This window comes from Sus scrofa, chromosome 14 (assembly GCF_000003025.6).
Source record: "Sus scrofa isolate TJ Tabasco breed Duroc chromosome 14, Sscrofa11.1, whole genome shotgun sequence".
NCBI classification, from domain to species: Eukaryota; Metazoa; Chordata; class Mammalia; order Artiodactyla; family Suidae; genus Sus; species Sus scrofa.
The window spans coordinates 61,830,710-61,848,737 of NC_010456.5; the positions used below are offsets into that span (position 1 = coordinate 61,830,710).

The following is an 18,028-nucleotide window of genomic DNA, read 5'->3' on the forward strand; positions in this document are numbered from 1 at the left end:
TTAGAACGGCTTTTGCTGCATCCCATAGATGTTGGAGTGTCGTATCTTTGTTGTCATTTGCTTCTAAGTATTTTTAATTTCCTCCTTGATTTCTTCAGTGATCCATTGGTTGTTTAGTAGCATGTTGTTGAGTCTCCACGTGTTTGTGTTTTTTGCAGTTTTTTTCTTGTTGTTGGTTTCCAGTTGTATGGCGTTATGGTCAGAAAAGATGCTTGATATGATTTCAGTTTTCTTAAAGTTACTGAGGTTGGATTTGTAGCCCAGGGTGTGATCAATCTTAGAGAATGTTCCAGTGCACTTGAGAAGAATGTGTATTCTGTTGCTTTTGGATGAAATGTCCTATAAATATCTATTAAGTCCATCTGGTTTAATGCTTCATTCAGGGCCTGTGTTTCCTTATTGAGTTTCTGTCTGGTTGATCTGTCCATTGCTGTAAGTGTGGTGTTAAAGTCCCCCACTATGATTGTGATATTATTGACTTGTCCTTTTAAGGTTGCCTTATATATTGTGGTGAACCTATGTTGGGTGCGTAGATACTTAAATTTGTTATATCTTCTTCTTGGATTGATCCTTTGATCATTATGTAATGACCTTCTTTGTTCCTTAAAATATTCTTCATTTTAAAGCCTATTTTGTCTGTTATGAGTATTGCTACTCCAGATTTCTTTTGATCCCCGTTTGCATAAAATATTTTCTTCCATCCTCTCACTTTCAATTTGTATGTGTCCCTAGAAGTGATGTGGGTCTCTTGAAGACAGCATATATATGGGTCTTGTTTTTGTATCTCTTCAGCCAGTCTATGTCTTTTGGTTGGGGCGTTTAGTCCATTCACATTTAAGGTAATTATTGATATGTATATTCTTATTGCCATTTTATTAATTGCTTTGGATTTGTTTTTGTTGCTCTTTTTTCTTTCCTTCTTTTCTTGTTGTTGCCTCTTCTGGTTTGATGACTATCTTTAGTGTTGTATTGAGTTGATTTTTCTTATTTGTTTGTGTATCAGTTGTAGATTTTTCAGTTGCAGTTATTCTGAAGTTTTGATATAAGAGTCTATATGTATATGAGATTGTTTTAAGTTGTTGGTCTCTTAATTGCAAGTTCATCTCCAGTGTCCTGCATTTGCACCCACCTCTTCTCATGATTTATGATTTTGGTGGTAAAATTGTGCATGGATGATTTTGTATCTTTACTGTGTATATACCTTTACTGGTGAGCCTTGTCATTTGTGGAATTTTTGTTTCCTGTTGCTGTCTTTTCTTTTGTGCCTAGAGAATTTCCTTTAGTATTTGTTGTAAGGCTGGTTTAATGTTGCTGAATTCTCTCAACTTTTGCTTATCTGTGAAGGTTTTGATTTCTCCTTCAATTCTGAATGAGAGCCTTGCTGGGTCGAGTAATCTTGGTTGGAGGTTTTTTCCTTTCATCACATTAAGTGTATCATGCCATTCCCTTCTGGCCTGCAGAATTTCTGCTGAAAAATCTGCTGATAACCTTTTTGGGGTTCCCTTGTATGTTACTTGTTTCTTTTCCTTAGCTGCTTTCAAGATTTTCTCTTTGTCTTTAATTTTGGTCAGTTTGATTAATGTGTGTCTCGGTGTATTCCTCCTTGGATTTATTTTATATGGTACTTGTTGTGCTTCCTGGATTTGAGTGAGTGGTTCCTTTTCCATGTGAGGGAAGTTTTCGGCTCTTATTTCTCAGAATATTTTTTCTGTCCCCTTTTCTATCTCTTCTCCTTCTGGCACCCCATAATACGGATGTTGGTGCGTTTAACGTTGTCCCAGAGTTCTCTGAGACTCTCTTCATTTCTTTTCCATCTTTTCTGTTCCGCATTGGTAATTTATTCTAATCTGTCCTCCACCTCACTTATTCGTTCTTCTGTCTCCTGTATTCTGTTAGCTGCTTCTAGTGAATTTATTTCAGTTATTGTATTTTGCATCTCTTCTTAAGTTTTATATCTTGTATCTCTTTGCTCAGTGTTTCCTGTAAGTTATCCATCTTTGCCTCCAGTTTATTTCAAATGTCTTGCATCATCTTCAGCATCAACAGTCTAAAGTCTTTTTCCTGGAGGCATAGAATCTCCTCATCACTTAGCTTATTTTCTGGGGTTTTTCCTTTCTCCCTCATCTCAGTTATAGTTCTCTGTCTTTTCATGTTTATAGGTTTTTGGTGTGTGGTGGCCTTTTTACAGAGAATAGAGTTGTAGCCTCTCTTACTTCTGGGGTCTGCCCCCCTTGTGGCTGAATTCAGTATGGGGGCTTGATGTAGGCTTCCTAATAGGAGGGACTGATGCCTGCCCACTGGTAGGTGGAGCCGATTCTAATCCTTCTGGTGGGTGGGGCTTTGTCTCTGGATGGGATTAGAGGCGGCTGTTTGCCTGAGGGGTTTTAGGCAGCCCGTTTACTGAGGGGCGGGGCTGTGATCCCACCTGCATTGTAGTTTGCCCTGGGACTTCTCAGCGACTGACTGGTGGGGTCAGATTTTCCCAAAATGTCCATCTCCAGAGAAAGGCATGCTGATGAAGATTCCAGAGAGCTTTGCTTTCAATGTCCTGCCCTCACAACAAGCCACATTCACCCCTGTTTTCCCAGGATGTCCTCCAAGGACTGCAGTCAGGTTTGAACCAGATTCCTATGGAGACTTTGCCTTGCCCTTGGACCCAGTGCACGTGAAAGTCTGTGTGCGCCTTTTAAGAATGGGGTCTCCGTTTTCCCCAGTCCCTTGGAGCTCCTGCACACAAGCCCCATTGGCCTTCAATGCCAGATGCTCCAGGGGCTCTTTATCCCAGTGCCAGATCCCTACACATGAGGGTTTGATATGAGGCTCAGAACTCTCACTCCTGTAGGTGAGTCTCTGTGAACCAGTTAGTTTCCAGTCTGTGAGGCTTCCCACCGGGGAGGTATGGGGTTGTTTCTATCAAGAAATTGCCCCTCCTACCTCTTGATGTGGCCTCCTCTTTTTCTTCTGGAGTGGGGTATCTTTTTTTAAGGTTTCTGGTCCATTTGGGTGAAGAATGCTCAGCCTTCAGTTGTGAATTTTGTTGTTTTTAGGAGAGAAGTTGAGCTCCAGTCCTTCTATTTTGCCATCTTAATCCCATCTTGTGTCAGTCTTTTAAATTGTAGTTATTCTGTTGAGTGTGTAGCAGCATTTCATTGTGGTTTAATTTTGCATGACCTTGGTTATTAATGAGGTTGAGCATCTTTTCACTTTTGCTGGTTACTTGGATGGTCACTTTGTGACATATCTGGTCAATATGACATAATCTTATGTAACCCAATGCCTGACCCTCCAACTTTTAGCTGAGAGGTTGTCCAGAGCATGACATGGGTTATCAGATGCCTCTACTGAAATCAGCACATGTTCCCAAGAAGAAGTCCTCAGATGCTGCTCTCCTTTCTTGGTCTTCCATTCCTCACTATATCCTGGCTCGAGTTCTTTGGTCTCTTGTTAATGCTCTAGTGCTTCCAAGCAGATTGAACAAAAAATATGTCTGTCTTTGGGAGGGTCTCTGTCACCTGCTATATCACTAGTGGAATTTCTGTGCTTTTTTTTCAATCAAATGATTTCTATTTTTCTAATTTTAATTATAAAGAGGGAAAACATGCCACGAGACACTGAGTTTTGTTTTATTTATCCATTGATTTATTTTTCCTTTTTTGGTCATGTCCATGGCATATGGAGTTCCCTGGCCATGGATCAGGTTCAAGCTGCAGTTGCAACCTACACTGTAGCTGGCACAGTGCTGGATCCTTTAACCCACTGTACGGGGCTGGGGATTGAACCTGTGTGCTGGTGCTGCAGAGACACCTCTGATCCTGTTGTGCCACAGCAGGACCTCCTGGAGGGAATCACTTTTAAGGGAATTTATATGGAACTTCATTTGTGGTTTTGTTACAAGTTATTCTTTAGGTTTCAGTGAATTTTTCATAGAAGAGCTGTACATATATATATATTTTTTGGTTTTCATTTTGCAATATTACTCCTTGATGTTTTAAGAAAAATATTTTGGCTGCAGTTGAATTTTCAAATAGTCTAGATGTGTAATTATGGCAACAAATAAAAAAGCATATTCCTTCTTTTTTTTTTCTTTTTTGGCTACTCCAAGGCATATGGAATTCTCCGGCTAGGGATCAGATCTGAGCTGTAGTTGTAACCGAAGCCACAGTCGCGGCAACACCAGATCTTTAACCCCTTGTGCCGGGCCAGGGATCAAACCTATGTCTCAGCACTCCCAAAACACCACCGATCCCATTGCACCCCAGCAGGAATGCCAAAAAAGCATATTCTTTCACAATAATCCTTAAATATCAAAATATCTGCCCTTTCAGTTGATTTGCCATGAATAGAGTGGCTATTTGCATAAACATGGGAACTTGACAAAACATAATAGAATTAATGGACTAGGGAAGCTAGTCAGAAGCTGGTGGGGTGAAAAGTGCGGGGGAATTTGTCTTTCCACCTACACAGCAAGGCCCTGGCAGAATCTATCTGATGTAACTGTTCTGGAGCTCTGGAGTCTGACATGTGCTACGAAGTACCCATGAACCTTGAAGATATCATGTTAAGTGAAACAAGCTAGTCACAAAAGGACCAATATTATATAATTCCTCTTATATGAGGTTCCCAGAGTAGTAAAATTAATGGAGACAGAAAGTAGAATGGTGATTGTCAACGTATGGGGGAGGTAAGTTGAATTTTTTTTTTTTTTTAAATGAATAGTTTCAAAGTGGGAAGATGAAACTTCCTGGATGAAAACCACCTGGAGGTGGTAATGGTTGCACAACAGTGAGAATGTACTTGATTAGAGTGAACCACACACTTAAAAATGGTTAAAGTGGGAGTTCTTGTTGTGGAGCAGTGGTTAACAAATCCGACTAGGAACTATGAGGTTGCGGGTTTGATCCCTGGCCTTGCTCAGTGGTTAAGGATCTGGTGTTGCTGTGAGCTGTGGTGTAGGTTGTAGATGAGGCTAGGATCTGGCGTTGCTATGGCTCTGGCGTAGGCCGGTGGCTACAGCTCCGATTCGACCCCTAGCCTGGGAACCTCCATATGCCATGGGTGTGGCCCTAGAAAAGACAAAAAAAAAAAAAAAAGTGATACAAAACATTAGAAGACATTTTATTAACTCCTGCCCCTCAAATATCTAAACTGAAGTCTGGCTCCTCAAGTATTTAATATCTGAATGTATTATATGTTGTAGCTATTCAAAGAAATCATACAGTGAATTATTCTCCTAAAGTGAAAATAAGCCTACTTCTGGAAAAAGTAAAAAGGCCTGCTTTTGGAATGGAAACGGACGCCTGCTTTTTGTTTCTGTAGACTTAGAGTTTTATATATTTAGTTTCCTTTAGTGGGCTCCATTGTCTTGATATGACATACAGCTCTCTTAGGAGCCATCTCCATCTAATAAAATAGATCCTTGTCTACTTTTAAATTATTACAGAAAGTCTGTTTTATTCTATACTGTGAATTATCCAATGGATATTGTAAATGTGTGTTCTTAAAAAAAATATGGCTGTAGTAAAGATTGTGTATGATGTGCAGTATAGTTTGTCTAACCGTAGTACTTTTTCAGGAAAAACTTCATAAAGACTAAGCAAATGAATAAATAATTGGAAAACCAACTTCATTGATCCAGATTACTCAGTACCAAGTTAAAGGCTTGGAAACAATTTACTTTAAAAATACAGCCAAATTATTTACAGCATCCTTAGATACTGCAGGCTTTTTGTAAATTATACTTGTTTTATTATAAAAGTAATATGTAGCTAATATATGACTAATAATGATGCTTACTTTAGCTTTGTCTTTTAGATTATTTTAGTCATCTTTCAGTTTAAGATGTATAGGTGTGCTGTTGTTGTATTGGAGTGCTTTTTTTTTTTTTTTGCTTTTTAGGGCCATACCCACGGCATATGGAGGTTCCCAGGCTAGGGGTCTGATTGGAGGTACAGCTGCCGGCCTTTGCCACAGCCATGCCAGATCCAAGCCCTGTCTGTGACCTACACCATGGCTCAGGGCAATGCCGGATCCTTAACCCACTGAGCGAGGTCAGGGATCAACCTCATGGTTCCTAGTCAGATTTATTTCTGCGATGTCACGGTGGGAACTCCTGTCATATTGTTTTTTAACTAAATATTTATATTTTCATAAATCTGCTCTTTCAGGTCGAATTAAAAATTATCCTTTGGATATAATTTAAAGAATTATTTCATTCTTAAAGTGGAAAATTTCAACTTTGATTTATCCTCAGAGTATCTATCACTCTGGCTGTGAGTTGTTTGGCTATTTTGTGACTCCTGTATTAGATATGAGAGTATAACATTTGATATTAGCTTGTGTTGTTGTGTACCTGAGGTATCCTCACAGTCTCGTCTCTTGGATTTGAATGGTTGTGACGAGCTTGAAGTAGCTTGACTTCAGAGTTTTTCTTTAAATTTACTGGCTATCTGTAAGGGAAAAAGAGAATGTCAAGAAAAGCGAGTGCTCCATTCAGGTAATGGTTTGCCTCATGTTGTTTAGATATTTGTGGAACGAGTACCGCCTGCAGAGGCAAGGCTCTGCCTGGGCCGAGGGTGAGGTTAGCCCTCTGCTGGCAGCTCCTGGGCTGGACTCTTGTTTCAGGAAATTTGCTGCTGCCCAAACTTGTGTATTCTAGCTTACTCTGAAACAAACCCACCCACGCATTGACTCAGTCCTGCTCTCTCTGGAAGACTTTTTAGCATGTTTATGCAAAGAAGGTTATCAAGTTATTTGCTCTAAAACATATAGCATCCCCTCTGAGCCCGGTTCTGGTAAATACCATTTTCTCTGTCTTAAATGTTTGGTGATGTTTTAGTGCCCTAAAGGCTTTAGAGCCTCTGGAGGGTTAGCAGTCTAGAAACCTAACCCATTTGGGTTGTTCCTTATTTCAGCTCCAAGAGAAGAAGTCCGCACAAGTGGCCAGAGCCTTCTTCCTCTTTGTCTCACTTAAGGAGCTCATGGCCATCCCATTATTTATCCTATGTTCCTAATGGTAAATGGGAATGACCAGAATGTGTGTACTTGAATCTTGTTTTATCTATTACATATCCACCCTAACCCATGATTACCTTCTTGAACCAGAATTAAGCAATTAAGGTTGTTAGCAGTATTATTCAGGATGCTTCTGGGTCATGGAACAGAAATAATATTATTTGTATTAGCTTGTAGATATTGTTGCTGTGTCTCCAAGGTTATTATTTTTCAAATTTCAGGAGTAATAGGGTGGGAGGTTTGTAGAGCTGTAAAGAGTAAGTGAGGTGGGTGGGTATTACAAATAGGGAGTGGTGGGGGTTTAGGCAAACTAGGGAGGCAGTACCTGGATTGAGGGGGACACCTCTGCTCTGCTGAGTCAGGTTGTTGCCCTGTGGAAATGCAGGCCTGGGGTGGTCAGATCTGCTTATTGTTCAAACAAGGTAGCAATTTGACTAAAATTTTTTTTTATTAAAATATAGTTGATTTACAATGTGTCAATTTCTGTTATACAACAAAAGTGACCCAGTCACACAAACATATATATATACATTCTTTTTATATTATCTTCTGTGAAATTTAATTTTTTTTACATTCAGTCTCCCAATATTTATTTTTTAATTTATTTTTTCTAATTAATTTGCTCTGGGTTTTATTTGATTTCAGCAATCATCTCAATATATATATTTAGTACACATGATTTATTAGCCATGTTGCAAAGTTGGCTGTTCAAAACAAAGCGCTTTAGGAAATTTTTTTTTGCATAATATGTAACAGGATGTGTAAACTTCAGTAAAGGATTATGTGAATGCTTATTTTTAGGTGCTGTTAATCATTATTCTCTTCACATCGGTGTGTTTAGATAAGCTTCCTCACACACAACATTTCTTCTGCCTGCATCATCCTGGATAGTTTTCCATTAGCATTAGTTCTCCCTTCTTCCTTAAATAGTTCTCAGTGTTTGTTATTGGTAATAAGCCCAGGTTAAAAATGTCTTCATGGGCCAAATAAAATACTACCTGTTTTCAGCCTCCAGTATAGAGTACAGGAAGCCAGCTTTTTGGCACCTCCAGGTAGCAGGTGATGTTCAGAGAACATCACTTCCACCCAGGTATCATTGTGACCAGTCCTGTAGGAGTCACCTCTGAGACTCAGTGTTCAGCAGCTCTTGTAGTTACAGGAAAAAACTCAGATCCAGATGATACCCACAGCTGACCACAGTTTTAACTAAAATGAACCTCTTATTATTGTAATTGAATTCATTGTCTGTTATCTTATCAGTAGTTTCAAATGCTTAAAAAAAAAATCAATTTTTAGGTATCAGTTTTGCAATCCAGAGGATGTTTGTACTTGTAAAAAAATGATAGGCTTTAATAAATGATAATGTATTGACCTCCTGCCTTGTGAATGTATCAGCTTTTATTTTATTTTTAATATTTAATATAAGACCTTTAGATGTGTTTAAATTTATACCTAGGGAATTGAGGAAAGATTCTTATTTTCTTCACTGGTAAGAATTTTTAATTCATTCTAATAGAATTTTTAAAAATAAGCTCTTTATTTTAGAGCAATTTTAGATTTACAGAATAATTGTGAATATAGTACAGATATTACCATATACTCCACCTTCAGTTTCCCCTTCTTATTAACATCTTACATTAATTAGTGTGGTACATTTTCACTTTTTTTTTTTTTTGGTCTTTTTGCCTTTTCTAGCACTGATCCTGCAGCATATGGATGTTCCCAGGCTAGGGGTCTAATCGGAGCTGTAGTCGCCTACCTACACCATGCCACAGCAACACCAGATCCAAGCCACTTCTGCAACCTACACCACAGCTCATGGCAATGCTGGATCCTTAACCCACTGAATGAGGCCAGGGATCGAACCTGAAACCTCATGGTTCGTAGTTGGTTTTGTTAACCACTGAGCCATGACGGGAATTCCCATTTTCACAATTAATGAACTAATGAGGATGTATTATTATAACCCCAAGTCCACATTTTATTCAGATTACCTTTTTCTCCCCCCAGATTAACTTCTTTTTTTTTTGGCTGTGCCTTCAGCATGCAGAAGTTCCCAGGGCAAGGATCAAACCTCAGCCACTCTGTGAACCGCTGGATCCTTAACCCACTGAGCCACCAGGGAATTCCCAGATTAACTTCTTTTTTACCTTAGAGTCCTTTTCCTGTTCCAGGATCTCGTCCAGGATACCACATTAATTGTCATCTCTCCTTAGGCTCTTTTCTCCTGACAGTTTCTCAGACCTCCCTTGTTTTTGATGACTTTGACAGTTGTGAGGAGAACTAGTTAGGTATTTTGTAGAATGTCCCACAGTTGGGGCCTGTCTGGGGTAATGAGTTTTGGGGAGACTAGAGTGATGAAGTACCATTCTCATCGCACACAATCAGTCTGACCTATTTCTATTGATGCCAATCACCTGGCTGACTTAGTATTTGTCAGTTTTTTCCACTCTAACATTAGTCTTTGAAAAACAGCACCTTTCCATATTGGACACTGGAAGGAGGTCATGATGTGCAGTCCATACTTTAGTTGGGACTTAGGCTGTGCCTCCCTGGGAGTGGTGTGCCTGTGTAGTATTTTGTGTTTTTGTGTGTGTGTTTGTGTGTGTGTGTGAGATTGGTCTCTTCTTCCCCTTACATTTCTGTCAGTCATTTATTATATCAATATGGGCCATGGCTGTTTATTTCATACTTTAGGGTATAAGGCAGTGCTTCTTTATTTTACTGCTTAGATTGTTCCAGCTTTGGCCACTGGGAGTTCTTTCACTTGGCCCCTGTGTCTCTTTGACATATATTGTACCTTTTTTTTGAGTACTTTCTTACTTTCTAGCACTGGAAGATGGCTATGCTCATCAATTTTTTTTTTTTCCATGTCCATGGCATGCAGAAGTTCCTGGGTCAGGGATTGAACCTGAGCCATAGCAGTGACAATGCTGGATCCTTAACTGCTAGGCCACCAGGGAACTCCCTATGCTCATCTTTTATATCCTTGGCCAACACTAGAATCAGCCATTTCTCTGGGAGCCCTGGTTTCTTTGATGGAAAAATGGTATTAGAAACCAAGAACTGGTGCACTCTTTCCTACTGAGATATGTTGCTTCTAGACCCTCTCATCTGACAGAGCATGGAGCTATCTTATGTATAGTAACCCATATATACTCATATTTTTAAGTATTCCTAGTTGTATCCATCTGTATCTATTTTAAGCTAAATATGAGCTTAGAGCTGATTGCTGCAACTCATCGGTTACCACCTTGATCCTTGGAGCACCCCCTCCCCGCTCTCCGCTTTTTTTTTCCAGGGCTGCACCTGAGGCATATGGAGGTTCCCAGGCGAGGGGTTGAATTGGAGCTGTACCTGCCTGCTTATGCTACAGCTACAGCAATGCCAGATCCGAGCCGTGTCTGTGACCTACACTACAGCTCACGGCAATGCTGGATCCTCAACCCACTGAGGGAGGCCAGGGCTTGAACCTGTGTCCTCATGGATTCTAGTCAGATTGATTTCCTCTGAACCCCTCTTCCCGTGTTTGTAAACATCTGCTCCAACAATAAGAAATTTGGGAGTTCCCGTTGTGGCGTAGTGGTTAACGAATCCGACTAGGAACCATGAGGTTGCGGGTTCGGTCCCTGGCCTTGCTCAGTGTGTTAAGGATCTGGCGTTGCCGTGAGCTGTGGTGTAGGTTGCAGACGTGGCTCGGATCCCAGTTGCTGTGGCTCTGGTGTAGGCCGGTGGCTCTGGTGTAGGCCAGTGGCTACAGCTCCGATTTGACCCCTAGCCTGGGAACCTTCATATGCTGTGGCAGCGGCCCAAGAAATAGCAAAAAAGACAAAAAAAAAAAAAAAAAAAAAAAAAAGAAAAAGAAATTTGGCTCTCAGGGCCCACCATTCATTTTTTTAATTGTTCTTCTCCAGTATTCAGTACATAGTGGCTTTGGAATTATTTCTAGTACTTCCTGTGAGAAGTAGTTTTATCTGCAGAGCTTAGGCACAGTTCCTTTGCTTTTACCCTTACACACTACCCTTATTTCTGAGGTTCCTTAGGTCAGCACTTCCCTCTTCCCCCTTCAGGAGTTTATTTCATGCATTTGTTAGATTCCTTTGTCACAGTCTGCATTCCATCCTGGGATGCTCCAACCACATAAATATTTAAAATTTGCATACATTAAGATTTTCTCTGTATGCTGTAAAGTTTTATGGGTTTTGACAAATGCACAGTGTCACATGTCCACCATTATAATATATGGAATAGTTTTGACATCGTAAAAATCCCATGTACTTTACCTATTCAACCCTCACCTCTTTCTAACCTCCTGGCAATGACTGACCTATTTGCTATCTTTATAATGTATTACCTTTTTCAGAAGGTCACATAAATGTAATCAGATAGTATGGCTTCTTTTACTTTTCAGACTGGCTTCTTTTACTTAGCTGTATGTATTTAAGATTCATTCATATTTTTGCATGGTTTTACATAGTTCACTGTTTTTTTCTGAGTAGTATTCCATTGTATAGGAGGCAGTTTTTTTTTTTTTTTTTTACACATTTGCCTTTTGCAGTTTCTGTTTTTTGGCCATTGTGATAGAGCTTCTGTATACATTTTCATGTGTGTGTTTGTGTGGACATAAATTTTCAAATGAACTGGATAAATGCCTAGAAGCACGATTACCAGATTGTATGTTAAGACTATGTTTAGCTTTATGACAGGCCAAACTGTATTCCAAAGTGGCTGTGCACCATTTTGCCTTCCCACCAGCAGTGAAAAGGAGTTCCTGTTTTTTCGTATTTTTTTTTTTTTTCCTTCTTCTTTTTAGGGTTGCACCTATAGAGGTTTCCAGGCTAGGGGTCAAATTGGAGCTGTAGCTGCTGGCCTACACCACAGCCACAGCAACGTGAGATCTGAGTCGTGTCTGCAACCTACACCACAGCTCATGGCAACGCTGGATCCTTAACCTGCTGAGAGAGGCCAAGGATTGAACCCACGTCCTCATGGATATGAGTTGGGCTCGTTAACCGCTGAGCCATGACTGGGACTCCTGTTTTGCCTTTTGATCAGCATTTAGCATTGAAGGTGTTTTGGATTTTAGCCATTCTAATAGATGTGTAATGGTACCTCACTATTGTATTAACCATATTTTCCCTAATGATATATAATGTTGACCAGCTTTTCATATATTTATTTGCTATCTATGTATCTTCTTTGGTGAGGTGTTTGTTCAGATCTTTTGCCCATTTTTAAATTGGGTTGTTTTCTTATTGTTGATTTTAAAAGTTTTTCATGTATTTTGAATACAGTTCCTTTATCAGATTTGTATTTTGCAAATATTTTCTCCCAGTGTTGGCTTGTTTCTTTGTTTTTAATGTTATCCTTCACAGAGAAGTTTTAAATTTTATTAAGTCCAATTTACCTGTCTTTTTTTCTTAGATTGTGATTTTGATACATAATCCCAAAACTCATCCCTAAACCCAAGTCACACAGATTTTCTCATGTCTTTCCCTCTGGAAACTATAGTTTTGCATTTTTCATTTAGGCCTGTGATCCATTTTGTGTTAATTTTTTTGGCCGTGCCCATGGCATGTGGGAGTTTCTAGGCCAGGGATTGAACCCACGCCATAGTAGTCACCTGAGCTGCTGGATCCTTAACCCACTGCGCCACAAGAGAACTCTCATTTCGTATTATTTTTTTGTTAAAGTGTAAGATCTAAGTCTAGGTTTATTATTATTATTAATATTTTGCCTATGGATATCCAGTTCTAGCACCATTTGTCAAAAAGACTTTGCTTTTTCCATTAAATTGACTTTGTGCCTTTTCCAGAAGTCACGTGTCTGTTTGTGTGTCTATTTATTCTGTCCCATTGATCTATGTATCTCTTCTTTGTCCAGTTCCATTGTGTCTTAATTTTGAATTTGTATTAATTTTTAGCTAGGCATTGAGAAAGGGGTTCTCATTCAGTTTTATAACAATGTGTGTTTGAGTATTCTTAAATATTATATCTCAGAGTTTCTGGTGTGGCACAGTGGGTTAAGAATCTGACTGCAGCAGCTTGGGTTGCTGCAGAGGGTTGGGTTTGTTCCCCAGCCTGGCACAGTAAATTAAGGATCTGGCTGTGGCTTGGACTTGATCCCTGGCCTGGAAACTTGCATATGCTGTGGGTTCAGCCATTAAAAAAAACCCCAAAACAACAACAGCAACAAAAACATTAGATCTTTTCATAAACATCTTTTTATAAAACATAAGACATCTTGTCATAAACCCTGAGCATGGCACATTGTATTTGTTTTCAAGTGATATTGAAAATGTACGGCTCTAGTCTTCCTTCATATCCCTATGATAGTAAATACAATCTCTCTCTGACAGGTGATAGATACACTTATTTACTTTTTTTTTTTTTTTTTTTCCTGTTCGCCTGATTCTTCGCAAGAATTGAAGATCTTTGAGAACAGGACTTTGCTCTTCATTTCTGTATCTCTTCCACCTGGGACTTGCTTGTTGTCTCAGGTGAAAGAGATCTCAGTGATGTAATGTAAACTGGATGAATGAAATATGATGTCTCATTTATAACATCCTTGAGCAACAGATTATTGTACAAAGGTGAATTTGCCAAATAGCTAAACATTCTGACTATTTAAGCATTGGGCAGAACCTATAATTGGAAAAATCTGTAGTTAGTATGCTCAAAGTGTAATTACACTTTCCTCATTTCTTAAACACATTGTACTGAACTCAATGTAGTCTTTGTGCTATCTCATATAATATTTGGGCTGGAAATCACAAAATTGGGTTAAAGGCCTATTTCTGAAATTACCTTACCAAGAGATTTTAGAAAGTGATAATTCTTCTGGGTCTCAGTGGACCACTAATTTCAGTGACTAGATGATCTCTTAAGATCCCATCGTTTCTAAAATTCTGATTGATAATGACCTCATTCCTTGTGGCATATCATACTAGCTCTTTCCTCGAAATAATGTTCAGTAATATTCAAGTATGTTCAATAATGTTCTAACAGCATGAGGCTTCAGCCGGCTGTACTTTCAATTATAAATAAAAATATGCCCTGTACATATGCCTTTTGTTGCTAAGTGTTCCTGTATTTATATTTTTTCCCAATGAGTCATAGTTTTATTTTTTGTCATCCCCATTAAGTTGACCCCCACAGGGCTTGTCCATCTTACTCTCTTGTCAATAGTCTTTCTCAACAAGTAGATAATAGATATTGTAGTAGGACAACAATCTCCTAAAGTTGTCCACATCCTAACCCCTAGAACCTGTGAACATGTTATCATGGCAAGGGAAAGTTAGGGATACAGATGGAATTAAGTTTGCTAAACAGCTGGCCTTGAAATAGGGGGATTACCATGGATTATCTAGGTGAACCCATTGTAATCACATGGTATGAGTGAAACAGGGAGGCAGGAGAGTGGGGGGACCCAGTGCCAGAAAACTCAGCTGACCCTGGTTGGCTTTAAAGATGGAGGAGACCAGGAGCCAAGGAATGTGGGTAGCTCCCAGGAGCTGGAAAAGGCAAAGGAAGAGGTTCTCCACTAGAGCTTCCAGAAGGAATGCAACCCTGCCAACCCTTTGATTTTAGCCCAGTAAAACCCGTCTTGGACTTCTGGCCTTGAAAACTGTAAGATTGTAAGTTTATGTTGTTTTAAGCCATTCGGTTTATGGTAATTTGTTACAGCAGCATGGGAAATTAAGGAAAATACAGATGTCTAGTGGAAAGAGCACAGTGTAAGTCAATTTCAGAAATTAATGTTCTGAAAAAATTTATAAATCATATCAAGACAAATAATTTTGGGGGAGTGGGGCCCTCTATTTTTAGCTTCATTTAATGAATACCAAGAATTAGCATGCTTGGGAGTTCCCGTTGTGGCGCAGTGGTTAACAAATCCGACTAGGAACCATGAGGTTGCGAGTTCGATCCCTGGCCTTGCTCAGTGGGTTAAGGATGTGGCGTTGCTGTGAGCTGTGGTGTAGGTTGCAGACGTGGCTCAGATCCAGCGTTGCGGTGGCTGTGGTGTAGGCTGGTGGCTACAGCTCCGATTCAACCCCTAGCCTGGGAAACTCCATATGCTGTGGGAGCGGCCCAAGAAATGGCAAAAAGACAAAAAAAAAAAAGACAAAAAAAAAAAAAAGGAATTAGTAGGCTTGGAGTTCCCTTGTGGTGCCTCAGGTTAAAGATCCCATGGCGTTTTCAGTGTAGCAGCTCAGATAGCTGCTGTGGCGCTGGTTTGATTGCTGGCCTGGGAACTTCCCCATGGCATGGGTGCAGCCAGAGGGGAAAAAAAAAACCTTACAAAAAAAAAAGATCGTGCTCATTTTGTATGCTAAAACTTCTGTGTCATTTTCAAGGTTAGCTTTTTAGAAGTTTTGCAAATAAAGTACAGACATTGTAAGAAATTTGCATGTGTCAGTCTACTGGGTCTGGATGAGAGGGAGTTCACTCCTCATGAGAAAACAGTTTTAGCTTCTTGGTTACTTTCAGGATTTGAGGGGAATGCTGACCTATAGAATTAAAACATTAAATAATTTATATTTGAATTTGGGCTATGTTGAATGGCTTACAGTAAGGGTTTTTTTCTTTCTTTTTTTTTTTTTTAAGGGAGTTCCCATTGTGGTTCAATAGCTTAAGAACCTGACATAGCCTCCATGAAGATATGGGTTTGATCCCTGGCCTTGCTCAGTGGGTTAATTATCCAGCATTGCCGCAAGCTGGGGTATAGGTCACAGATGCAGCTTGGATCTGTTGTTTCTGTGGTTGTCACCTAGGCTGGCAGCAGCAGCTCCAATTTGACCCCTAGCCCAGGAACTTCCATATGCCTCAGATGTGGCTGTAAAAAGAAAAAAAATTGAAAATTTTACTATGTGATTTTTAAAAACAGCTAGTATTAAAATGAATTTTCTTGACATTTTAATGGACAGGTTTCTTATTGGGTGGTGAGTGGAAGGCAGGAATTGAATGAATCAGAGTTGTTAATCCCTTATTAGAATCAGAATTGCTAATTCCTTATTGGAATTATGTGGAGATTTGTTGAGAGCATAATAATTCCGTAGTTAAGGAAGGCTGAGGTTCAGAGGGCATAGTTTAAAGGATTAGCTCAAGTTAGCTTACCTAGTTTATTTTCGAACCCTGAGTAGAATTTAAATCTCTAGGCTCTAAATCCCGTCTTCTTTTTTCGTCTTACTACACACAAAGGTAAGGTGAAAATTAGAAAATTTTAAGCTCTTACAGTTGAACTTAATTGTTTCAGTTTTTATATTTTTTATAAAGATTCTGAAGTTTTATAGTTTTTACAAAGAGCCTGAAGTATATAGATGCTCTTTTTTAAATGCAGCAGTCATTGTAAATATCTCAAACAGGCATTCTTATTGTTCAGTTTCTGAATTTTCTACTCTTTTTGTTTGCTTTTCTTGTGATGCAACCCTAAATAGCAGTAGTTTTGAAAGTATAAAGAAAGGGCCAAGAATAAGATAAAATGTTGGTTTGTTTGCTAGAGCAGCATATAAGGATAAGAATTACTTTGTGCTTTGGACCCATAAAATACGAACATTTGATATACCAAAAACAAAGGACCTAATTTTTAAAATTTAATTTTAATGTTGGCTTAACTATCTGACTTTTATTAAAGTTCTTATATGAATTACATGTGGGTTTTTTTCTTCTCTAGCTTTGTTAGAATTATATGTAGCTTTGGTATAAATTCTATGTGAATCTACTTAATTTCCTATAATGCACATCATTATACTATTTTATTTCCTTATAATCTTGATTCTATTATGTTTGTTTCTGTTTTGGCTTTGTGTCTGATCAAGAACAACACTAAATGTGTAAACTCTGAATTCATTATTTTCAGTTTGCATGTTTGTCCAGATTTTGTGATAGATACTTCAGAGTCCTTTCAAAAGTAAAAGAAGAAAGAATAAGTAACACACATAGTTGGGGAGGAAATAATTATTTCTGTTAAAATTGTTTAGCTCTAGAATAATTACTTGGGAAAAGTGCATTTTTGAGATTTTTAAAAGCATATTTTTGTTTGAATCATCTTTCGATGGTGCAAACTTCTGAAACTGGATTTCCGTTGCTGTGACAGTGTCACAGACATCAGGATTCTATTTTACGGTTGAAAAGAATGGAGGTTGTTGGACTGTTTTTGAGGTGGTTGGCTCTAGGACATGAGTAGCATACTGCAAATTGCAACCTGTGGCCCTAGATATTTCTATTTGAGTCAACTACTCCTTAGCAGCATGGCTTTTGTGTAGTGTCAGGGAGAGGGTTGGTTAGAAAGTCATCAGTAATCCCAGCAGGAGTCCTAAAAACATCAGTGTAAAGAGGCACGTTTTCTCTTGTGATCATCAAGATCAAAAAAAGGGAAGCTGAGGTCCAGGTAACGAGGTTCTCGGTATGTGGAGTCAGTTAATTTTCAGCGAGCCCATCAGCATTCTCATCTCTTCTCATGATAATGATTAGCAGTCCTGGGTAAGGGAATTTCAGTGAGTGCTTGAAAAATATGTGTCAGTGAGGTCTCTCATGTGAAACTAAATGTGGGCCTGGCATCTCTGGAACTCAAACGATGGCCAGATGGGCTCGGCCTCTGTTAAACAGGGTTTTTAATCATTACATGGAAATAGATGAAGTTGGTGAACAAACACAGAGGCTTCAAAGGCCTGATGTTGGTTTTTAAAGAGTCCCGAACTTGGGTTGGAGGAGAGTCAAGTGAAATATTTCACTGCTGGTGTTACCCCTAAAGAGAATTAGTTCTGCAAATAGTCCTTTTTTGCTTCAAATGATGTTCTGCCCTAAGGGTCAGGATGGTCATTCCCAGTTAGGTAGTGTTTGGATAGAGAAGTAATATTAAATTGTATGTTTTTAGCAATGTCTTTCATGTATTTGTTTAATGATGGTTATTTAGATAATTTATAAATTATAGAATGAGAAAGCCTATTTGTACGATGTGGAACTTCCTTTTTGATGTGTTGGGGGATGGTTAATATTATAATGAATGACTAACTTGG

General features: G+C 39.0%; 1 protein-coding gene across 6 annotated transcripts in view; it reads left to right on the forward strand.

Moving 5' to 3' along the window:
• BICC1 (BicC family RNA binding protein 1) overlaps positions 1–18,028 on the forward strand; it is a 335,063-nt gene that overhangs the window by 37,348 nt on the left and 279,687 nt on the right. The window contains exon 1 of one of the 6 annotated variants that reach the window (XM_021072804.1): positions 15,844–16,211. The exons of the other annotated variants lie outside the window; for them this stretch is intronic. The gene's annotated coding sequence lies outside the window, so the exon portion shown is untranslated. Of the gene's footprint in view, positions 1–15,843; positions 16,212–18,028 lie in introns of those variants that run through there. 6 annotated transcript variants of the gene reach the window in all.